General features: G+C 40.7%; 1 protein-coding gene across 6 annotated transcripts in view; it reads right to left on the bottom strand.

Moving 5' to 3' along the window:
* sipa1l1 (signal-induced proliferation-associated 1 like 1) overlaps positions 1 to 19,001 on the bottom strand; it is a 76,861-nt gene extending 57,860 nt beyond the window's left edge. For 3 of the 6 annotated variants that reach the window (XR_006362113.1, XM_044048865.1, XM_044048862.1), the window contains exons 1-2: positions 18,748 to 19,000; positions 7,962 to 8,123 (exon numbers count right to left, since the gene is read on the bottom strand). The gene's annotated coding sequence lies outside the window, so the exon portion shown is untranslated. Of the gene's footprint in view, positions 1 to 7,961; positions 8,124 to 18,747 lie in introns of all 6 variants that reach the window. The other 3 variants (XM_044048867.1, XM_044048866.1, XM_044048864.1) reach the window with 2 other exon arrangements.
* Positions 19,002 to 26,144: the final 7,143 nt, after the last annotated feature.

Here is a 26,144-nt window from a genome sequence, read left to right on the forward strand (position 1 = left end):
CACAGCATTTGAAAAGCAAATGAATGCCATAAATGGAAAAAAAAAAGTAACAAATATGCAGGCTCAGCTGTTGGCTCATGTTAATTATACAATAATTACACGATAATTAGATGAAGATGCTGGCGACTGATGTCCAAAGCTCTGGTGTGTGATAAGATCAGATTTCCTGCCTCGTATTTTGAATCAAATGAAGCGTTATTTGCATGGAGTCTGCAGATGTTATGTTCAGGGGACAGAGTGATAAAAGCTGAGTCACTGCGAGTGAGAAATGTGTGCAAATGTACAAACACATACCCTTGGTGAGGACGATGCTCGGATAAACAAGACAAGGAAAGAACGGCTGCTCCGGCATCGGCGTAAATTACAGAGGGAGTGAGGAAAGCGAATGCTAATGCTTTTAATCCTGACATCTGAAGACACAAGCCCAGTGCTTAAAGCAATTAGTGCTGTCTTTTTCCCCCACTCTTCTCTTTGTTGTGCTGACATTCAGTAAATAATCTGATTGAACCAAACACGGTCCCAAGCAGCATGCATCGTCAGGATCAGGCAAAGCCAAAAACCTCAGAGTCTGACGAGTGGAGACAGCTGAAATGAACAGATCATCTTTGCACCATGTGCTCACCGGTTAAATCTTATCAATCTGTTTAGAGCACGTTTATAGGTAATGTATACAGAGTAGACAGGACATTCAAGGCATAAAGAATATGGGTTTTTTTTTCTTGCAAATAATCTGTTGTATGTAAGCAAACAAACATTACTCAAAGGTCTTTGGTAAAACTGCACACATATCTAATAAAACACCTTATATTGTATTCATTTCCATTTTTCAGCTTCTTAAATGTGGTTTCTGGTTTCTCTGGTCCATTTGACAAAGAAATCATTCAAACTGAAAGATTTTTGGTTTGTGGACAAAACATGCCACCTGAGAACATCACCATTTCCAGGTTTGGGAAACACCAATCAACATTTTCAACACTTTCTGACCTTTTATACTCAATTAATCAAGAAAATAATTAAACTGTTGCAGCTCTAGTTTCCATACGGATGAACACAAGTTCTCCACTGCTAACAATGGTGACTTGTTGAGCACAAGCGGTGGTTGTCATGGATGCCTTGAGCCATTGTTACAGCTTATAACACGCATTTCGAGTGCTCTACTTCTTCAGGGCTGAGTGGATGCTCCTGTATCTTGTTCTCAGAAAAGCACAAATGCTAGTTAGTTAGCATGCTAAGTTCAGTCGAACCACTACCACTCCTGGTAAGTAAAGGAATTGATCAGTTAATGCCAATACTGGCTACATGGATAGAGCAAAAACTTACATAAAAACCCTTTCAGGATTAAGGAAACATAATAGATAGGATTCTTAGAGACATGATAGGGGATCGGCGAAGTAGAAAATCCACACTTGTATTGATTAGGCCTAATCCTACTGAGAGGCAACAACGATGAGGGCATCGCTCATGCGAGGATGAGACAGATTGACAAGTGCGGGTTAAACAGCCATGAGAAACCGAGAGCAGGGCTTCTCCGATAATCGCCGTTGCAAGGGAAGGGAGCGGGGAAGGACAGCACTGCAGCCAGCCAGGCCTGTGACACATTGACAGATATGAGGCTTTGTACCTCCCATCGGGGCAAAGGCCATTGAATAAAAGGCCTTTCCGCTAAGCCTTCTATGCAGTGCCCACAGCCCAGCGGCTCACAACCAAAGACAGGGTCAAGCCACTGCTTCACTGCAGGCATCTGGGGCTTTTTCCAGAACAAACAAAACAATTACGTGTGGGGGTGGGATCTTCTTGAGATCCAACTTTCCCTCCCTCTCCTACTATAAAACTTATATTGCTTTACCATTCTCTACCCTTTGCATTTGCCCCTGAACTAATGAAATGCCTTTTTGCTTCCCTATTTTTTTTTTCGTTTTAATCCATTCCCTTTCACCTGGCTGGACTTAACTTTTGTTGTTTAATCTTTCCACTGCCTCCCCTGATCTACAACTCATCTGTATCCCGACTATTTCTACCCCAATTTCAGCAAGGAGGAAGACTTCAGGTGCAGGCAGGCAGACAGTGCCAGAGGCAACATTTTGCACAGGAAACACACCGATACCTGCCAACCTATCATGCTTTAATAGGACCTGGTCCTTGTTAGGGGGATTTAAGTTGAATTTAAGTTGGCAGAATCACATAAAAGGAGTTCCCACTGAGCGTTTTCACGCCGGTGTGGAGCAACAATTTAATCCATCCACCAGTCACCTCGAGCACAGACCCTGAGGCCCGTCAGTGTGGTCCGTTATTATTATTCCTAAATGGAGTGCACACTCATCATAGAGAATTGGTGCCCACTGTGCTGTACTGCACTGCAATTGATTTAACAGCTGGGTGAAATGACTGGGCAAGATTTAATGATTTTTCTTTCTCTCCCAATTAAATTTGTATCATACACACTATGAATAGATACATACACTCATGGCTTTTTCGATGAGAATTGATATTTCCAGCTTAATCTCATTTTAATGTACTGTAGCAACACAGTCAAAGAGATAAGCTGTAATACGGAAGCCTCTTCTTTTAAGTACAAAAGGACTGGAAGGGCATCATTACGAGCTTTTAATGACTCTGATACAGGTTTTCTAAATAAAGCTTGCAGGGTGATAGGCTATTTCCTGAATAGCACACGTGTTCCTCAATTTTTAGTCAATCTTTGAGCCACTTGCAGAGTTTGCCAAAAGAAGCACACAAGGCAGCTGGGGAAATTAACAGTATCTTCACAGAAGTTCCTGTCTACAATCACTGGGTAACACATTGCCAATGTGGGGGGAGAAGATAGTGTGCGTTGATACCAACTAGCCTTAGCTGTCCTTTTCAGGAGAGCATGATGAAAGGACATTTCCTCTCGGTGCGTTGCTCCACTTAAGAGTAAACGGATGCTACAGGAGGAAATTTTACTTGCAAAAAAAAAATAGAAAAAGGAAAATGGCCTCTAATTACCAGTGTTAGAACCCTGAATTATCATTACACGCCGAGGTTTCTGATAACACAACTCTGCTGCCATAGCAACACGGTCCCAGAGAGATGACGGCGGCGGTGGTGCCGCTACAATTGGTCTTCTGGTCCGCACTGATGACATGTGATGAGTGTGTTCAATGTCAATCTGTTCACTGACCTGAACCTACTCTGATGAGCGCAGGTGGACACATCAGTCACTTTGCCTGGCACCACTTCACCCATGGGCAGAACACGACAGCACAGCTGGGTTCAGCTGAAATTATGTAACGCCGCACCGCCCCCACAGGCCCTGTTCACACCACCCCTCTCCTCCCACCCTGCCTCCCACTAGTGCACCATTGGCTATTTGCAGGCAGAGGTGCACTGCGAGATGAGAGTGCTTCAGTAACAACGCAGCCTGTGAAGATATATTTGTGGAGGACTGAGCTGTGGAAAACACAGAAATTCAAAAGAGGAAACCCATGGATTTGGAAAATGTTGTATTGTGATCTGTTTTGCGTACATACTTGGTTTTTATAATGTGTTTAAGTGAAGAAAAAAAATTGTAGAGCACTGATTAAAATTCCTAAAACTGGTGATAAGATTCTAGGGTTAAATCCATCACTGATTCCATCAGTGAGCAGTAATTCTGGCCTTTATTTCCTCAAAACAAATTTTGTTACTAAGCAATAGTTGCCAAAAGTGGAATTTCACCCGTTGCCTGGCAACATTGGCTGATTCCATCTCATAACAGGAAGCGAGGAGAACCAGCGACGCTTTGAGCTACAACCCTCTAGATACTCCTCGCGTCTCGGGTACAGACTGTGATGTCCAAGGACAATGATGCTATTCAAGTAATCTGGTGTCCCGTTTTATCCGCGCACATGGCCACTCGCAGTCAGTCACAAGCATAATCCTAAACACAAGCACAAATGTATGACATTTCAACTCACAGAGCATCAGTGTCACCCTGACACGTTACTTACTTCAGTCCATGCGCCACTAACTCGCTGAATAACCAGGACAAAAAAAAAAAGAGAGAGAGAGAGAGCACTTCTTTTGTAAACACTTTCTCAGAGGTACGACCATAAAACATAGAAAGTAAAAGAGGTTCTGTGAAGTGAGTCTCTTCATTTCAACCTTGCTCCAACCGTGGGTATTTTCACCCTCAGTGTTTTATAGAGCTGTTAAAGAGGCTTCAGGCTATTACCTCCTAAACAACCCCATGAGTCCTCATAGACAGTACTTCTGAACTGGCCTGCCGTCATTAGAGAGTAATGCTAGGGCAGTCAAACTTTTTTGTTTCCAGCTGAAAAACAGTGGTTTGCTTAAGCTCGCTCGTGTCATATCTATAAACGCCTGATCAAGCGCTTCCCCTCCTTCACAGCTGGAAAGACACAGTCAGGATGCTACTGGAATGGATCAAACGCCATGTGGTAAATTGCCTCCGATGACCATTTAAAGCACCATGATGATGCCACGGAGCGGCCATATTAATCTGAGTGACTGGGTAATGAGGCGGCAGCAGTTAGCGGGGTCTGAGATGACAGGGGAAGATGCAGGGGACTCAGATGTGATCGTGTCTGACATACAAGGTCAGAGTCGACTGAAGGTACCAGAGAGATTAAACGGAAAAGGTTAGCCTTGAGAAACAGTGTTAAAAAAGAATACCTTAACAAATATGAAAGTAAATGTTTCTTTTCATCCTCAGATGAAAAGAACAGTATATTTTGATTTATTGCATGTTTTGTCCAAAGAGTCAAGAATGATACATTATTAAAACCAAAAGACTTGACAACAATAAGGAAAGTTGTTCCTCATTGAGACATAATATGAATATTTTTTCCTTGAGGTTTTGGATTCTCATCACCGTTGACTTCAGGACATTGTGAAACTTTTCTATAACAACGTTGTCTTTTGTGAATGCTGAAAGTTTGGATGTGTTGGGGGAGGGAGTTCCAGAGGGGAGGGGATTTCAAATTTCAGATAAAAAGTGATGGCCCTACTAGCTATGAATAGATGGCATTGTTATTACCCAATTAGTTAACCAATTGTTTCAATGATTGATGACTAGTTGACTATGTAAATGGTCATTAGTTGCAGGCCTGCTGTATTTAGCTGAAAATAATCAGCAGTAGAATCGATAAGTTATAAAAGCTTGTCTTCAGCTCTAAAATCTTGGTCCACACATTTCACACACATTGCTGCATTTTGGAGTCATTGTGACTGAAAATAAAAGCATAAATTACACATTTGCTCCAAGTTTACGAGCTGCCGGGGGAACAATTTCGCCCTCTAACCTACGGAGTCAGGGAGGTTAGAGGCTGCATTTACTGACTGACACCAGGGACAAAACCCACTGCCGTTGGTGTCTCTGCAACATTGTCACACAAATTCACCAGTGTGTGAAGACCGACACATTCTACCCTGGTTTGTCCAAATAATCATTAACCAGTTCCACCCTGGGTAAATATTGTAAGAACCTTTGTAAACTAGAAGGTAAATACACACCTCAGTGATGGGGACATTGACACACACACACACACACACACTGAGTGTGTGTTGGCATATGTGTGTCTGGGAAACAGGGAACGCAGATTTCATTGTATTCAACCACGTTGGGCTTAGATGAAGCTGAAAACGATGAGGTCATCCCTATTGTGTATGCGCAGCATTCACTCACATTCCTCTACGTGCCATTGTACGCCAATGGCTAAGCTAAAAAGCATGATGTGATGAACTTATTCATCAAAGACTCACAGACCAAACATTTGGGTTTTTTTGCAAAGCCATGAACCTGACATCCATTAAAACCAAGAATAGAAGGGGAAAAAAACAACAAATGCCACTGTGGCTTTCAAGGCCGTCACCGCAACAAAAAAACGGCCAAAACACTCCCCCCCCCCCTCGTCTTGGATGAGCAAAGAGAGTGGAGTGGTTGCAGTGAGCAATCAGGATCATGACAGGCCACCTTCCTGTTTTGGTTTCTGCTTCCACCACCTGCGAGCCAGATGTTGTGTGGCTGGGCATTGTGACCTAATTTTTTTTTCTGGTATAGGGGAAAATTAAGTACAGGTTCATTCGAGTCATTCGTCTACTCCTCAAGCCCAGTTTATGTCTATCTATTAAACAGGCAATGAAATTAACAGAACTGCGACCAAAACATTTGCCAATTCCTCTATTCCTAAGGCCTTATCCGCATGGTGACATAACTTTTCATATACAATCCTTCTGTATTTTCACTTTTGAAATGTTTTTCCATAAACACAGCGTTGCTTTAAAGAAGTTACGTCATCAAAAAAAGACCCTAAATGCTAAAAAAAACAGAGCAGACGATGTGGAGCACGCGCATAAAGCTTGCAGGGTTAAGTGTGAGGAGAGATCCCAAACAGTTATATATACATATATATATGAAAATGCAAGGATGCCATTTGGAGATTCTATTTGACGTATGTGGATAAAAAAAGCCAATACGATACAACCGTTCTCTAGATTCTCCTAAACTTGCTCTGAATACGTTATCAAGAAAACATCAACTGGTTCCCGTTTCCAAAACATTTGATTATTTCACTGTTTTGATACATACAACTGTGCTTATATTGATATCTCTGTGTAAATAAGTTAATCACACACACAACAATCGATGAGAATACGTCATCGCTGCGGGAATTCACTGCAATCAGTCTTAGCTCTGGCTTTGTGTCAGCACATGGCTCATCAGCAAAGCAGGAAGAGTGTTGCGGGTTCGGCCAAAAGCTGCTGCTGCCGCCGCTGCCTTCAGTAAATCAAGATGGATTTATATGTTTACCACCACTGACACAGTGGAGGACCTCCTTGGAAACTACAAACCCCAGCAAGATGTCTCCAATTATGAGGATCTATACTGTACTATGGCGCAACGGGTGAGTGCTGGAACCTCATTTCACACTTTCAGAGCCTTATTTCTATTTGGACTATAAGATTCTGACCTTCTTTTCTTCAATCTGCAATTCCACACCCAAGTCGTTTGGTCAAATAAATAGGCGAGAAACCACTAAGTAGTGGTTATTAATAGTGCGATAAATATTCATGCACAAGCCTTATTAAAGACAAACATGAAAGTGGTGGCACATGAGTCATCATTAGCAAGCAGCTGCAGTAGCAGTAGCAGCAGCAGCAGAATTAGTGTAAAAAAATAAATATCCATCCATCCATCCATCCATCTATTTTTGTTTAGTCTTTTAAAGCCCATAAAAGGATGCAGCCTTTATTGTATAATGGACTGGGTGAAGTGTATGCTGTGGTAAGGTAAAACAAAACAAGTCGATATTGGGGAAGACTATTCACAGTGTGTATTTTAGAGAGGATTTACAACACTGTCAATCAAAAAGTAATCAAACAAAAGGCGCAGCAGTGATTTAGCAGATCAGCGTCATCAATTTTTGATCAGTAATAAGAGTCAAATGTTATAGAGAAAACAGGAAAGTGGAAACACTACCAGTAAAACATCGTTGTTAAAGCATTCGTCTACTTATATGGTTTTGACAGATTTCCTTTTTTTTTTTTTTGTAGTTGGCATTTAAAAGAATTCCAAGTAAGAAACCACATCTCTGCTTGAAACGCGAGTTTATAGGCTCTCAACATAACCCCTCCCAAGCAGCGGCATTACCAAAAACATCAACATGGCCACAAGATTATCTGTTTGGTTTGTTGAGGCTCAGTGGAGCAGGAAGGGAGCTCAAACTGACAGTAAAATCACAGAGACTGTCGATTACAGGCCACTTAATGAATCAATTTCAAGGCTGGGAAACAACTCAAAGTCTGTTGACATTAAAACCAGATTTTCTCTCTCTGTGTGCTATGTGTGGAATGACAAAGTAGAGGGCAGCATCCTTTGTGTTTTTGTCAAATAACATCAGCAGTTGCATCCAAGTTTAATAGTGCTATACAATGCATTAAGTACGGAATGCATTTGATCAAAAAAAATGAAGAAAACTTACTGCAAACAGATGACGGCTTTCCAAACTTTCGAGTAGTACAAAAAAAAAAAATCAGAGAGGAATCCCCTTCCAGCAGCAGCGAACAATGACCAGGATACGTCTTCCTTTAATCCCGCGCCTCCGTTTCCTCCACTTGTGTGGCTGTCGTCAGAGAAGGTTCGCCTGGGGCGGCACATGAGGAGAAACAGCGGTCTGTTAAGGAAGTCGCATTTTCTGACCTTTAAGCCTAGTTTGCACTCTGCATAGGAGGGTAGATTTTTTTTAATGCAAGACATAAACAAGAGGAGATATCAGAGATGATATCATATTCAATCATTGGATTAACTGAGGCGAAAGGAAAGGTGGGGTTTGTGTGGTTGTCCCGCGACATGCTACCATATGGATGTAGTTACATTTCTAGCGGGGTGCGCGTCAGGTTATGTCATTCGCTAAGTTTAAAAAATGTATTGGCAAAGATTCAGCAGATGAAAATGTGCATTATTCTGTGTTTCCATCAACTGCTGAGAAGCAAATCATTGCGATAAGCAAAAGTTTGTATCACCCCAGAAAATGAAAACAAGGCTCAACTTGTTGATGTAAATAAAGAGTGCCGATAGCTGCCGTTGCACCAAGTGGAGGAATGCTGTGGTTTCCTCATCAGTCCACACTTTTCCTCCTCTCGTCCACTGTATCCACTATTTCCGCTCTGTCTCCCTTGGTACAGTGAAATGCGGACGCTGGGAGAGACATTTCTTAAAACTCCCTCTTTTATTCAATAACACTTCTGTCACTGCGCCCATTCACATGCACTTTTTATCAATACATCAAATTTTCCACCTCCCACGACTGTAAAATCCACAGCATTTTATTCACTGCAGCAGAAACTGGCCTTAGGAATTGCTCTACGATCTCTGGTATGGAAGCAGATCCAGCCAACACTTTAATGTCTCCTAATCAAAAAAGTAAAAAGAATAAATTAAAAAAAAACCAGACTGAATTCTCCTCCTTTACTTAAGAAAACCCTGACATTGGCCAACCACAGAGATCCTGCAGGAATACATTAATCAGTAATTTGAGATGATGATCTTATTTTGATTTGAGAGCAGTTATGCAGACACTGTGGCTGGCGCCGCCTCACAAAAGGGAAGAAAAATCTATGTTCCGTGATCAAAACCCTATCATATCATTTAATAATCAAATCATACTGAATTTGCAGACGACAGGAACTGGTTGTTTTTCTTCCTAATTATGTAAATGAACGTGCTCTTATTTTACAGCTTTCGCATCAATCAAATGCAATGGATTCTCTTGACACAGTCAGGTGAGGACGGGTCAAATGTTCCAAGGGGGATAAACACTGTACTGTAATGCTCCGTGGTAACTGGATTGTTCTGGACTGTCATTTTATCCAGTGCAACATTAACGTAGGTGGGTCACAGTAAAGAGCAGATCATGTGAAAGCAATCAGGCAGCAATCATGTGAATTTTACAGTACAGCAGAGTACAACTTCAGCATTTTACAGCGAGGACATCATTCTGGAAAAAGTTAGGGACATCACTACAGTGGAGTCTGCGGGACCTTCTATTCAATTTTGCGAAATTTAGAAGCAAATATCCCCAATTTTGCCCCATAGAAATCAATTTCCATGCAGTGTTAATGAAATTCATGACACCATCGCTGGGATAGTGTAGCACATAATGTGCGTCTAGTTGGCCGTGGCTCTAAACATTTCAGCTCAAGGTGCACAAATCATATGAGAGGACCGACGAGCATGTGAGAGAAAACAAACTTGGATGGGGATTAGTAATTTCGGTCCTCATTCAAAAATAAAATCAGCCACGACTGTCAGAACCTGTCTCATCACACAGTATGATACTTTTTAGAGAAGTCCTTGACAAAAAATGATTTTTCACTCGCTCCCTTACAAAGCAAAAGTGTTCGCGCCTGTTTGACGAAAGCTTTGCCAACTTAACTGCAGGCATTACTGTTAAACTGAGATAGTGCCGTAATTTTGATCATGTCACCACTTTACAACTCCAGTTTACCGGATTACGGATGCACTGAGGTGGCCTATTTGACAGTGTTGCAATGGGGTTTTTTTTACCAACGGTTTCTGTCATCTGCAAAAAAGCATTAAACTGTGACGAATGTAACTGTGTTTTTCCCCTGTTCCCTTTAACTAATGCATGACATTCAAAATAAAAATATTTGGTTTTGGGTAGAGAGTCATTGCTGCAAACTGATCATTAATCCATTCATTCATTCTCTATCGCTTTATCCTCCACATGAGGGTAGCAGGGCTGCTGGAGCCAATCCCAGGTGACACAGGGTGAAAGGCAGGGTCACACCCTGGATATCACTCCTGTGCACCATGGGAGAACCAGGAGAAAACCCAACGCACCGGGCTGAGAACTGGCAATCTTCTCCGTCCGATGCTCCGTCAAATTACACGTGTCACGTCACGGTTGGTGCTTCACTTGACACGTTGTAAATACAACAATAAATCAGTCCTTTATCGGTCCTGCAGGGGGGAAATTCCTTCTCTAATTCAACCCATCCTCTACTAGAAACCTGCCTAGAATTAGGAGCAGCAGGCAGCCACTGAGCAGCGCCTGGGGAGCAATGCAAGTTGGGTACCCAGCCCTTTTTTGACCTGGTGGGGACATGGAACTGGCAACACTCTGGTTACAAGCCAAGTTCCCTTTCCACCCACAAAACCATCACTTTAAATCATCAGAGTTAATGAACACATAGCTACCATGCTAAACCTGTCCTGACATGTACTTATTTGCAACAGGCATGTATAATATCGCAGCTAATACTAGCACGCAGAATAACCTGTGCTAATTAATAATTCTCCTAACAGCCCTATCCTGCATGAGTGAATTCAATCAAATCACATCTTGAGTGTTGACATAGCTATGTAATATCCTGGTAAATAGCTTGCATACATTTCAGGGCACAGTGCCACGCTCTCTCTCACACACACACACACACGATGGCACCGGGGACACAGCAGCAATTAACAAATCCTTCAGGATGAGAAAAGCACTTCTATCTCTAATACCAGCCCAGGCAGCCAACAGTGGCAACATCCTTTTAGTCAGCCAACGAGACTGAAATTTGAGGGCTGTGTCTGCATGGAAACAGATGGCAAGGCAGTTGGTGGGAATTGCGGCGACGCTTGTATACATGTCTCGTGCTCACTCACATTCTTTTGATGTCATCTTGGACGAGATGAGAGGAAAGTTTGAGCACATCTTGAGTAAGAGAGAGAAAGAGAGAGCTCAATTTCCGACACAAATCCATGTTTGAAGCTGGATAATGACCACGTTGCACCTCCGCTCCGACTTTGAACGACAAACTGTTTTCGTTTTGCGGTGTTTTTTTTAAAAACTGAACACAACTACAACATGTATGTCACAACATCATGTGTCAACTCAGTTTGTATGGAAACATCTGCCGACCAGCCGTCGACGGCTTCTCGCCGCATCTGTGCGGCGGATTCCACACGGTGAAGGTGCGAGTTATACGGTGTAACACAGGCTAGATTTTATTTTGAGCGACAAACTAGTACAACTAGTAACACCTGTTTCCGTTCTCTTGCAATTCTTATCCAACAAAGTCAAAGTCAGTACTGCACACAGTGGTGCCCTTAGAAAGTCACCTGCCAAGTCTGAAGGTGGTCAATTATTTGATAGATATATAGATATAAATTCAACAAACTATTATGTTTGAGCATCTCGGTGATCCAGAGTAGCAGCATTTATGGATTCTTAACACCACTTTACAAGAAAAAAACTTATAATTACTTTGATTATTTCAAGTATTAATGGATTACTAAATGAATCGTGAACTACTCTGATAATTAGTTAATCCGTTTGAGGTTTTTTTTTTCCCATTACTTAAACAGTTTTTATGATTTTTCTGCTTCTTAAATGTGAATATTTTCTATTGGTTTAATATTGGTTTCTTTGCTCCACATAACAAAGGAACCATTAAAAACTATAATAATAATCATTAGTTGTGGCCCTAAATTTCATAGTTTCAAAATAAACGGAGTCAAGAAAAGAGCAAAAAGAGGGGTTAAATAGATAGAGACTGAGCTGCTCACTGAGCTGCTGGAAAATTGTAGTAAAAACTGAGGTTTACACACAAAGATTACATCACTTTTATTAAAGCCAGTTCAAAGAATCAACCGTCTATAACTGATATTTCTTGAGATCCACCGTGATGTCAGTCCCTCAGACTGGTACAAAATGGCCCCAGCGTTTTTGAACAGACTACAGCGCAAATTCTAAATTGAGTCGTCACTGTCACTTTGCCATGGGCACGTCGCCTGATTAATCATTACATTTTTACATTACATTTATTCTAAAGCAAATTAAATATTTTATATATTCTGTAGGCAAACATCTGTGGGATTTGAGTGTCTAAAACACCCACATACACCAAGACTGCAGTGTCTTTCCCTCTAAATGCTGTTGTCTAGTGACAATCCTCAACCCCCACTTGTACTATGACAAGACTGATAATGCTGACAGCATCTAAAAATCTCTCCCTCTTTCTTTCGCCATCTGTACGGCGCGTTCCCTGTGTTTACTTCTGCGCGGATTAGCCTGCTTAGTCATTGTTTCATGGTGTTTTTTTATACTTTGTCACAACTGAAATGTAAGCTTTTGTAATCCATACTGCTTCCATGTGCTCTAATCCACTCTTATAGTCCTAATGTTGCAGTTATTTCACCCGAGTGTAGTGCATGAAAGTGTAGTGGATGAAATGGAGGAGGAGAAGGGGAGTCAATTCAAGGGATATTTAGATGTAAAGTGCCATCACCTCAGGTGGAATGGCTAAAATTAACTGCCTCTGCTTGTGCTCCCTCTTTCCTCCTCTGGATGATATGAAAAGGCCTCGACATCACCAAGCGGACGCCTCAACAGGGGTTTCCAAATGTATCCTCTGCACAAGGCCACGCATCAAAGGAGATATGCAATTTCACATATCAGAGAAAACACAGCGGAGGCTGTTTGTTAAAGGAAAACAATATGCACTTCACATGTGTCAGAGGAGACAGAGCTAGGCATTTTTAGAACAGCTGCTGCAACCAAGTCCCCCGGGATACTCTCTCTGTTATCTATTAGCTATGATTTTATAAAGGAAATTAAACCCAAATTAAATTTTGGTTTTGGTTGTTTTAGAATGGCCAGATTTGCTCAATGGTCCATTATCGAATCATCTGAGTTAAATACTATTGTTAGGTTTGCCAAGCTACGCTATCATTCACGGTGATTAAGGTCAAGGCTGGGCGACATGGCTTAGAAATAATCAGGATATAAAGTTGCACGCAGGTTGCTTCTCTGCACTCATGAAAAGTTTTTCTTTTGAAATGATTGTGCTTCTCAAGGGAGAGTGAGAGCATAGCTGTGAATACACTATTAAATAAAAATATCTATTGCTTATCATCTATATTACATGCTTAAAATACAGATAATATGTGGTTTGTTTCTTTGGTTTTTTAATGCAATATAATAATAATAATACAATGTATATATATAATATTTACTGTGGGCTTCACAAATGTATTCAATAAAATAAATATGATGATTATCAATGCAACAGCCTTTAAAACCAAGCAAAGTCCTCACAGATTCCTTATCACGATATCCAAACTCTAAGACCACATTTTGTTCATCCTTATTTCAAGCAAACTCCTATTTGTGGATTCTGTCCTTCTCCTGTTAGAGCAAGATAACCCATAGATCACCTTCCAGAACACGTAGCTGATGAAGTGCGCCCAGAGTTTCTGAAATACACATCAAGAAGTCAAATAGCCTCAAAGTACATGTTTTTGGTTTGTTTTTAAGGTACCTTTTAGCCTGCTTCAGAAGTTTGCAAACGCCACTTTTTTAAGCTAAAGGCTACCTAAAGACCTGAGCATCTACAGCGACACCTCGAGTTAGGACGGGAATACAACACAATGTTGTACAACGCAATGTTCTGCTCACCTGCTGAGAACTGTATGCCCATCGCAGGAAACATCCGGACACAGCAGTGAGTGCACCCTGTATGTCAACAACAGTAAAACCTCTGTGGGTGTTTTGGACAGCTCACTGATGAAACTGGACTTCTCCCAATGTCTCTAATGGCCTGGCTATGACACATGGATCCACTGTCCACTGCACACCGTTTAAAATGAAGCAGTGGTGTTATTATTATTATTGATCCAACACAAATCATATCTTTATTTGAAAGATCCGATATGGAGTCATAAAAATTCTTATATTTATCTTTTAATCAATCTTTATCTTGGAATACTATTGCTGGTAGCTACAGCTAAGCTTACAGCCGAGGCAAAGTGCCATCTATGGTGTAGAAGCAGAAATACTTCCACACATCACAGTTCAGATGCTTTGTTGTCGTAATTGCCCGCTCATGACCATCACCATCACTGTCATCATCTGATGAGCAAATAGAGCATGAATGCAGGCCAAGCCGGGGACACACTGCGCTCTATGCTAGACAACTTCAAGCTGCCTGATGTGCTTCTGGGCTGGATATGTGGAAAACAACAGTTTTTCAAGGTTCGGGTTTGAATTATCACCCACGACTGTACTGTAAAGTTGCACTCTGTAGTTACCAACTACTTTGGGGTTATTGTAGGTTAGAGAGATTCAAATTGAGCAATTCTGCAGCAATAATTCTGTGAAGATCTCCCTTCATAACCAAGCAAAATTGATATGGAAACTCAAATATCTCCAAATCAGTGGTTTTCAAACTACATGTACCACCTGAGAAAATACTGAGCTCTCGAAGTAACACCATTATCTGCAACGTTAAAATACGGTGTAAATAGGCCAAGTAAAGTCAGCTACAGACTTTTCACAGGAGGTAGATTTATTCCCAATAAGATAATTTGCTCTCTCATTATCCTCCTCTTCCTCACATATACTTCACACACTGGTATAGTGAAATCAGTGTAAGATGGAGCGAGAGATAAGATGACTAACTTCTTGATATTTGTTTAATTTTCTACACACGGTGCTCAAAATTCCTCAGCTCTAGTCCTTTCACATACCCTGGTATATAAAGTAGAACAGTATTTCGGATTTTCCCACACATACCACCGGTGGTACATGTACCACAGTTTGAGAACCACACATGGAATCTAATCAAAATCGGAAATCAAATCAATTCAGGACCATAATTATAACCATAATTATTAAGACAGCTATAATTGTTTCAGTGAGAGGAAAAATAAGACTGGTGACTGAGGTGAACACACTCTATAGGAAACACAGAGGTCACAATGCAAATCTTTTCCCCAGATTTAAGACAGATGACCACCTTTAATATTTAGAAGAAGGAAAACCCCTGGTTTGCTGGAGCCTCAGTTTTATTAAATCATTCTGCCCTGTAATGTGATCTATTCACTGTTAAATGAGTATTTGTTGCTCTGGTATTTCTCAAAAGACAGCCCACCCCAAGACCTTCAACAGGGAGTGCTCACATTCCAACCACCAGCATACAGAGACAGCAGAAAAGGGGAGGGAGACAGAACGAAAGCGAGAGAGAGGGAGAGGAGAAACTGAGTTGAGATGAAGGGAGGGAGGGGGGGAAATGGGAGAAAGCAAGGAGGAGAGATAAGGTGAGCAACGTGGACAGAAATGATGAGAACGTCAAGAATCCCTGCACGCCCTTCACAACAGGAAGGAAGGAAGATGAGAGGAAAAAGAACTGTCAGTGATGAGAGAGGGGAGGAGGAAATCGTGGGAAGTGGAGAGTAAAGAAGCAGTGACACAAGTGAGACAGGAGAGGCAGGGACGAGGCAGAGAGCTGCGAGAAAGTAAGCCAGCGAGGGAGGGGGACATATAGTGAGGCTAGTGTGGGAGGTTGGAAACAGATAAACAGGATTTTTTGAGCTTCTGTCAGAGTGATGTATCGCATGTACACAGAAGTGCACGCTGGCCAGATTGAGACTGAAATGTCCTCTTTTTCATGACTCTTCATTTGCCAGATTCCTCTCTGCGAGCACTGCCAAAAGCCTTGGCTGTCCCAGAAAGGCCGAGAATACACACTGGAGGCTTTTTTAAAAAGAGTGACCATGTCCAAATCAAATACAAATTTAAAAAACATTACAATTTCACTCGTAAGTACTGACCAAGGCCATGGGAAATTCCTCATTTAAAATTCCCAATGAGGTCCCCTGCTGTGCTTCTGATGTAGAGATTTGAAGCTCTTTCGAACACCGCTTCATTCGCCAACTCCAAGAACACCCAGAGAGATGTTTCAGACGCCCTAAATCCCCAAATCCCTGTGATAATCTATTAGCTCTTTCCCTTTTCTCTTTATGCAACCCTTTAAATCTATTTCGACTCTTACACGTGTTAAAGAACATGCACACGTCCACCTACACTCGCGCTATATTAGCCCTCTTAATGTTGCAAATGCAGCACTGCAGGCAAATCTACTCTGCATTCACAGGCAGCGAAGGCTGACGGGCACGAGATGTTTCAACTGTTTCATCTCATAGAAAGTTTGCTTGTTTTTCTGTTTTCTGACACCGTGGTCACAGCAGCCAAAGCAAAGCACACAAAGAAGTTGAAATGCCATCACAGTGGGAATATATGTCTAATGCCACTGCTGTGTCTCAAGCTGAGAATATGACCCACCGCGGCCACCTTATGAATAGAGATGAGATCCCTTTGACGTGTCCATTTAGGAATTGTCAAAGAAGGAAGCAGCATGTTTCCGTGTGTCTATACAAACCCCCCGAAGTGCCGAAGCTTGTTGCCTGAGGACGGACTCCACAGGTGGAGATGGCAGCAATAACTGAATAAAGAGCAGCTACAGGGGGTCCACTTACAATAAAAATCCCTGTCAGGGTTCCATTAAAGGAAAGGACAGCTCAGGCTACATCCAAACAACTCTGTTTTCATTTAAAAATCCATAAATTGTTCTCTAAATGTGCCCGCCATCCATACTAGTGTGGCATTTTCAGCACCAAACAGACGGGTGGCAACTGAGACGTTAGAAAACAGGGACGCAGGGACTTTCAGTATCAGCCTCATCAACGAAATTCTTGCTCATTCTACTCCCCGCATTTTCTGAATGCAAGTAAACACTTGCGGGAGAGAATCTGCTTCCCGTTTATAACCGCACATGCATGCCTGTACTTGTACTGTAATGGTCACGTGATATAGATGTGTTAGCACGGATGCGTATTGATTATACAGAGATAAAAATAACAAATAAAAAAAAAACAAGAAGCAAATGTACCCAAACAATAGCTGACATTGACACAAAAAGCCATACCCAGTGAATCGAGCCACTACAGAGAATCAATTCATCCAAGATGGAATTGCTAAGCTGGTCACTGAATGCGATGTTGCATTCATACTGCTGCGGAAACATGTTTTGTCAAACCGTCATAAGAAAAGTGGTAATGGGGGCAGGACTAGATAAGCGTTTGCTTCTCCCGCATTCCCTTTCGGTTATGTGTATTGTGTGAACTAAGATGATGTGTGATGATGATTGATCTTACTGACATGACCGAAATAAACATATAAATAAATAAATGATGATACATAGCTGAAATGCTCACATAACCATTATAACATAGCATTTTCAAATGAGAACATAGTAGCTACTCAACGGTTTTTAAACAAAATCTACAACTAGCATCACTTTCAAACACATGCATTTAAGGGACACCAAAATGCTGAGGTATTGAGGATGAAAGCTGTATCCAAAGCTGATTCTATGCATTTTTAACTGTACACAAAGTGCCATGAAGGTTGAGGTGAGCACAGACACAAGCATGGACCATTACAATCAAACTTAAATGAACTAAAGCATTGCTGGGTTTTCTCACAACAGCAGTCTCACTGCTCATTGTGTGGTTAAGTCCCAGCATGCCACCTTCACCATTTAATACATCACTGTTCAAATGTGACAACACAACACAGACGGCCATTTTGATTAATGAGGCTGGTTTTGACAGAGCATCAGGCAGAAACTCAGCTCAGGGGTTGATGTTTGACTTGGTGCAACTTCTTAAGCGTGCATTGCTCTTATCAATCCATCAATCAATCACAGATCATTGATGATTTTCACTGAAATCTGATGACTCTGGTGTGTCACTGTCTGAATGCACACAGGGATTTGAGAGCTGCAAATGCTCAAATCAATCCTTCATTACCATGACTTTGCATTGCGACCTCCAGAGGGAAAAGGGGGAGCAACTTGGCCAACACAAAAAACACAACCCAAAATGTGACAGCACTTGTCTTCCATGAATAAATCACGTACAAAAATGACATGTATTAATCAAGTCAGCGAGGACAGGAAACCCACAAGAGCGGCAGCAGCTAGCCATCCCAATTATACAGCAGCCACACTGTCCCCAAAGTAAACAACACTTAGCTTTATCTGATTTTCATTTCTGCACGCTTTCCTGTTTAAATTTAGGAGCAATTCGTGAGTCGCTATCTTCATTTTTAAACTGTGCTTATAGAGACACTAGAGAGGGTACACGCTAACTAAAAAGCTAACGACACAGGCTCGTTAGAAGACAGCAGAATACTAAGCTACTATAATACTTGTTCATGTGAATAGCACTACCTGACTCCTACAGCTTAAATTGCCAGTGCAGGGATTTTAAAACCTGGCATCCATTAAGGCTAACAGTGAAGTGTGCAAATTATGGATTTACAAAGTGTATGTTGCTCTAACAAAACTAACGGTGTTGCATTCAGTGTCAGTGAGAGGAGCAGAGGAGGAGGAGGAGGAGAAGGAGAGCGCACTCACCTTTATTCATTTCCACCTTGTCCGCGTTTTCCAGAGGGGGTGAAAAAATAAAGCTCGCTGCTTCGAAGCCGTCAAACACAACCATTCGCTGCCGTTACAGGCACAAACAAACCGAGAGTAAGTGTATTGTGTGATAGAAAACCTCTGTGGCTTCTCCACTTTCGTCTCCCCTGCCGTTGCTGCCTCCCTCTCTCTCTCTGTCTCTCAGCGTGTCTCTCTGTCCCTCTGTCGTCCGCCTCTCGGTGTTGTTCAAATCAGAAGTTCATCCAAAGTTGCAGCCTGAGCGTCGCTCCGCCCTCGCCGCCGCGGTGACGTCACTCTCCGCCGCTTCTCATTGGATCTCCTCCGGGCTCTACTCTCGCGATACGAATCACCAGCGCGAGCTCTGTCTGTACTATCGCGAGAGTCGAACGTAAGGTGCGGACCACCACCAGCTAAGCTGTGGTAGCAACATCTGCTGCGCGTTTACTGTCAACTACAACAAGCGCAAGCAGGTGTAACATTTAACTGCTAGTCCTGCTGATGTAGATTACTATAGATATGAGCTTAAATTTGTCTTGGTCCAAAATGAACATTTCAGGCTTCCACATGGACAAAACTGTCATTTCACATGTCCACAACTTCATGCTTCCTTGGACTAATGACGTCACTTTTCTTAATTCACGTGTATGTGGTGTGTCATATATCTTAAACTCATTTGTATATATCTACAATGTACAGCAAGTTTATGACTATCCATAATTCAAATTTGGTATAAGTATAATTTAAAACCTTATATGTATATAAACAACTGTACACATATATTGTTTGAAACTTAAGTATAATTATCACATTAGTGTCACATGTCAGTGGTTTTTTTTTAAATAATATTTACATTATTACTCCATGTGGATGTTAGGGATATAAAAAAAACACTCACTATAAGAGCAGTATTCATCAATTGTCAAGTGGTTGATAATTATACCGTTAAAGATTAATACACCATAAAGAGGCAATAATATAAATGGCAGTTTTATTCCAGTTTCACGGAAGAAAATTTGACTTTTTTTGCTGCTTTAAATTCTTTCAACTGTGCAGGAAGTAAACTGAGCTATATCTGCGAGATATAACCGTTCATTTGACAATTTTATTCAGCTTTTGTCGCTCGGTGGGCTTATTGGAACATTTTCTTCTGTTGAAAACAGTTGCTCGCGTGACTGGAAATACTACGGATACGGAAATACGGAAATAATGAAAATAATAATAATAACAACAATAACAATAGTAGAGTTATGTGTTTGAATAGTGGGAAACAACACAATAGACTCCTCGAGATTCACTGAACTGTCTCATGTCTTTGTTCTACCTGTTTTACACCCAGCCTCGCTTGTATGACACAGACAGGTACTGTACTGGAATTTAACAATTCATCTTAGTAGTTTCACTCAGACAAGAATTATTCAAATTAGCTTCACATATTATGCATTATGCATAATGCATACAATATTACAGTATAATTAAAACCTTGCCTTTATGACACTATCAAGTTTGCTTTAATGCCATGTTGTTCTCAAACTGTGGCACGTGTTCCACCAGTGGTACGCGAGCTTCCTCTCCTCAGGAGAAATACTCTTCTACTGGATACATTACGGTACGTGATTGGAGTGGAGTGCATAGAAAATAATAATTATGCATTAAATAATAATAATAATAATAATAATAATAATAATAGTCACCTTATCTCTCGCTCCATCTTAATCTAAAGTCACTATGTCAGTGTCTGACGTATATACTGTATGTGAGGAAGAGGAGGACGATGAGAGAGCAAATTATCTTATCTTAGAAAATGTAAACTCTTGTAAAATAAAAGTAACTTAAAATTATACTAAGGAACATTATTGCATGTACTAGATAACATTCTATCAATATGTTTTCTTTGTGAAAAGCGCATCAAATGGCATCATATGCAAACACAAAACTTTGAACAGAAATACGGCTGAACGGGTTGAAAATGTGCGAAGTTCAACAAAAACTTCTGTGTTTTTGACAGAAAACGAAATATACCAGATATGAGAACAACAGGTTATTCATATCGTAATAAAGATCCATTTGCTGTATGTATGGGATTGTGATTATTACAGCTCATAGTTGAATAATTCCACCTTTTTTTTCCCTCACATACATGAATTATTTCAAGATAAAACTTGAATTAATCAGAGTGTGACAGGAACTCATCTCTCTCCATCTCCTACATAATCATCCGTGAACATGTTACAAACTCTGTTCTCTGTACTCCCTGTCCTCAAACTCTTTCTTTTTTTTCTTCCTCCGTAATTATTAACACCGGACCCCGTTGTCGTCTCTCCTTTCTTTTCTTTTTTTTACTCATCCTCTTCACATTTACCTCTCCATCTTCTTTCACTCCCACCTGCTATGTACGCGCTTCTCTAAAATGTCACCCAGAGTTGCATAATAATCTAATTAAGACAAAAGGGAGAGGGAGAGAGAGAGAGAGATTTCCGTCATTAAAACCATTCTATTCCTGTCGCTCTTATATGGGTCTTTCGCTCTCTCTGTGTGTGCACTGTGTTCTGTTGTGGGCTGGATATTTGTGTGGGTGGCTTTGTATTGTTCTCTGGTGAAAAACTGCTCCCCGAGGATTAGCTCAAGTAGTCTAATTGAGTTTGCTGCGGATTAGAGAGCACTGTATATGGAGGGGATACATGGGCAGCAATCAATGCCTGTAATTCCTGTTAGATTTGCTCATAAAAACAGTGACTCTTTATGTTCCTTATGCGGCGGGAAACAAGGTGACACGTTGAGAACTTAATTCCTCCTCTTGTGGTGAGATTAAGAGGAGTTAGGGCGATATGACTTTGTTATTGAGAACTTTATAAACGACCAAGAGTGCGGTGGCGTCATTATTAATACATTAATACACATTTAGGGAGGAAATGCAATGCACCCAAATTCTCCAGAGGGATTCATAAGTATCTGGTAATGGACTCAAAAAGTCCTTCCTCCTCCTCCTCCTCCTCCAAGAGGTCAGCATTTTAAAATGATATAATGATATAATGATATTATTAAACCCTTTGAACACAAAGCATTTTGGCTGTTTTTTCCAGTACTGTGTCTAAGCATTACCGTATATACAGAGCCTATAAGAATGTGCAATATAGAGTGTCTTATGTTGTTTTTTTAGCATTTCAGTACTCAGAATGTTTAAAATGGGATTGAATTTATGAATTGTGTAAGTATACCTCACAGTTCAACGTTCACTTGGCTCCTTTTTATGACTTCTGTAACAATTATTGCTACTTTATGTCACAACTAAACTACAAAAAATTACATTTTTAAAGCCTGAATATGTGAGCTATAAACACACCCCTCCCAGGATGTCCATATAAAGAGTTGTGTATTATTCTCACGGCAAACTTACAAGGGGTGCACCTGCGGCACAGATCCGCGTTGCGCAAGCACTAAGGGTTAATCTGTCAATAGCTTTTGTGTGTCTTCATGGTCTTCACTGTTTGTACGATTCATGCAAACAAACCAAAAACAGTTAAATATCTGCTGACATACTAATTCTGGTATGTTTTCTGATATCAGAAGAACTCAGTGTAACAGATAGCATCCATTTTAGAAGTTTAAAAAGACTAGTTTTGCATGTTGTAGCCTCTACCCTGGCGACATCACGACATATTTGATGCTTACCGATTAATACAGCATGGTGGATAAAAGAAACTAAGTCTAAATTCAGAGAAATGACAACATAAAGCCATGTTTTCTGTTACTTTAGGTCGTGTCTGATCATATTACATAACTGAACTGAGTTCTTTTTCTCCAACTGTAATGAGGCTACTACACACAGACAACAGTTTGGCACTTTCCGGTGTGAATGGACAACAATTAACACTCAAAATACAGTAACAGTGTGCGTGGGAAGGAATAAGAACACAGACAATTACTCTACAGATCTTGTTATACAGTAATTGTACTGTATATACTGTATATATATATATGTATATATACTGTATATATACATATATATTGTCTTGTCAATGTACATTAGTGGGTACAAATGTACTAATTGTGTAAAATGATTCACTATTATTTAAATATACCATTTTTGCTGTTAGTTACATGACAACAAATGCAGTACTTTTACACATTTATTTCCAAGTAAACTGTCTTGTATAAAATACCTTAAAGGCATACTTGGGTATATTAACAGAAAATTACTTTGGTAGAAGTTGCAGTCATTTTTTTTTTATATTATATTATATATATATTATATTTTATATATATGTTATTATTATATATTAATATTACTTAAGTAAAAGTCTTAAAGTATATGACATTTACTGTACTTAAGTATCAAAGGTAATTTTCTGATATGAAATTTCCGTTTTAGAAGTAAAAGTATTTTTAAAAAAAAGTGAGGAGTTAGGATTGAGTCATGGTGACTCAGTGGTAGAGCGAGTTGTCATTCAACTAGAAGGTTGTGCGTTCAATTCCTAGCTCTGCCAGTGTATATGTGTCCTTGAGCAAAGACACTTAACCCCATGTTGCAGCGTGTGAATGGGTGAAAACTGTCGTGCGAAGCAGCTCATCATGACTAGAAAAGCGCTCTATAAATACAGACCATAATACCAACTCTTCTTCTTCTGATTTTATTTGGTAGTAACGAGTAACAAAGACAGTTAGAGGAAATGCAGTGGAGTAAAAGTAAAAGTTGCGAGAAATATAAATGACAAAGTCCAAGTACAGATATGTGAATTTTGTACTTAAGTCCAGTAACGTAGTATTTGTACTTTATACTGTAACATTTAGTGACATGAACAAATGCATTACTTTTACACATTTTCCAAGGAAAGATTTACACCTTTATTCCAAATATATCTGTTTGGATACAATTGATATGAAAACGGAGCACGACACGTAACGGTGCCGTTCCTCCTCAGTGATGAATTTACAGATTATTTTCGGCTCCACTAAAAACCAGATGGTTCCCTGCAGGGAGAAGGTCTGTCAGAGCCTTTGTGCTTCTGGCATCTTTGACGTCTTCCACTGTTATCTTTCATATCCTCTGTTAGCCAATCTGACAGCTCTGTGAGAAAAGAAGGAATTTTAATGAGAGGGGAAAAAGTGCTTTTAAAACTCCGTCTTTAACCCACGGCATCAGAGTAGGTGGCGCTGCAGCAGTGTCTGAGACACATTAAGATGTCAAATTGGGACGTCTGGACATGGGGGCGACCACCTATCGGATACATGACCGTGGTAACCCGGCGAGGGGAGTGTGGTGGAATTCCTGGTTCTGTTGCCCTTGGAAGCGGAGGAATGAAAAGAATGGGCCCCATTCACAAAGTTCCACTCAAGCGGTGATCCAACACTAATAGAGATTGACACGAAGAAAGGCGACAAGTTGTTTTCACACACACTGGCTCTTTTGTCCTCTTCACTGAAAATAGACATAATTCGACGCGCTTGTTTTTCCCTAAGTGGCGAGGACTTGTGCCGTGATTGGCGTTTGTCTCCATGTTGGCGTTTGGTTGCAGGTGGTTATTGTGTAGAGAGGAACTGGGCGGCTTCAGAAGATGGAGCTAATACTCGTGGATTGACGGCGTTTGGGACAGCTCATCATTTTGAACATCTTGACTTAAAAGGCGCACAAAGTACGTGTGTCAATTTTGCACAACGTGCAAAATAAAGTAACAGAGAAAAGAAAAGCACATAACACAACAACATACAGCATAGCCACGCGCACACACACGCGGAGAACATGCAAACTCCATGCAGAAAGGCCCTTGTTCTAACCGGGTCACGAACCCGCGTCTTCTTGCTGCACGGGCAAGAGTACTAACCACTACACCTACTGTGTGGCCCACATCTGAGAACTCCTGATTTAACCCTTTAACACCGAGTGTATTGCCTCGCCTCGTCTCACCACGGCACGGCACGGCACGACTGTGAGCGACCAGCAGTGCTGTCGCTAAATACACCAGACTCCTTTGTTAAATATTGAGATTTTAGACATTTTCCCTGGTAATTGTTGGAGATTAACCCATGTTTTTAGGATTGTCAAGTTTTTTTAACTCATCGACATTGTTCGGCTTGATTCTGGTGTCCGACGTCTCTTCCTGTGACGGCACTCTGACCGCCACAGGCAGTGGAAACGCAACTTAACCGTGCCGTGCCAAGGCAAGGCGAGGCGAGCCAGTGGAAACGCGCCATAAGAAGTTGCACTTCAAATTATTACAGTAATATAACGCCCCCACACACACACTCAGAGAAATGTATCGGAAATATGTCTTATACTGTTCAAATTTCAAAATTACAATGCAAAACTCTAAAATCAAATTCCGTTTTTTTGTTGTTCTTGACTTTAAACTCTTTTAACGTGCATACATTTTAAATAAGTGTTGGGCAAAATCACTTAACTCACAGGACATTTTCTGGCCTTTTTATGGGTACAATAAGCAACTAAAAGAAAGGCCAGAGGGACATTTAGAGGCTTTGGTGTTGTGTCTGTGGTATAAACCAAGTGCATCTGTCCATGTTCATCTGATGTAAGAACAGAACAGAACAGAAAAGAATAGAATAGAATAGAACTTCATTGTCCACCAAGGATGGCAAGTGTTTTTTTATCCAAAACGTTGGATAAAACTTAACAAATATACTGTTTAGCGGCTGCTGTCGCTTTAAGGTCTTGACCTGATGATAAATGAGACATTATTACATTTCATGTGTGATGGTTAGAAATGTCAGAGCTCAATTTCAGGAAAATCAATCCAATAAATGTCAAGATGTTCCACTGGAAAGGTAATGGTGGACTCATCGGTAGCAAATGAAACTTTCTTTCTCTTTTTTCCCCACTTGATGAAAAGTTGATGTATACTTCAAAGGAAACGTTGAGTCTTTATTATTTCTTTATGAGCTTGAATTGGACACACACACTTCAGGGAATGGGGTGGTTGATGGGTCGGGGGTTTTATAGCCTGAAGCTCAAACGTCTTTGGTTAAAAGAAACGGTTAGAGAAAGACAAATAAACCAGTTTTTTTCCTGTGCCATCAGCTTTATTTGAACACTCCTTAAATTCCTGTCCGCCAAGTTGAATCCCAGTTGCTGTAAAGACGAGACTCAGGACGACGGTTCATCCACCATGATTTACCTCGTGTGTATAAAGGGAAAGTGAATAATAGCTTTGAATTAAATCCATCAAAGGTTTTTGCTGTTGATGTAATTATTCCACCTCTGTTCGGTCTTCATCTGAAAATGTGTGTCTACACCACAAGTAGGTTTGCTTGGCAACATAATTCACTTTTTTGTGGACACATCTTTGTTACTCGTTACTACCAAATAAAACCAGAAGAAGAAGAACACTTGGTATTATGGTCTGTATTTGTATAGAGCTTTT

The sequence above is a fragment of the Solea senegalensis genome, linkage group LG17 (assembly GCF_019176455.1).
Source record: "Solea senegalensis isolate Sse05_10M linkage group LG17, IFAPA_SoseM_1, whole genome shotgun sequence".
Taxonomy (NCBI): Eukaryota; Metazoa; Chordata; class Actinopteri; order Pleuronectiformes; family Soleidae; genus Solea; species Solea senegalensis.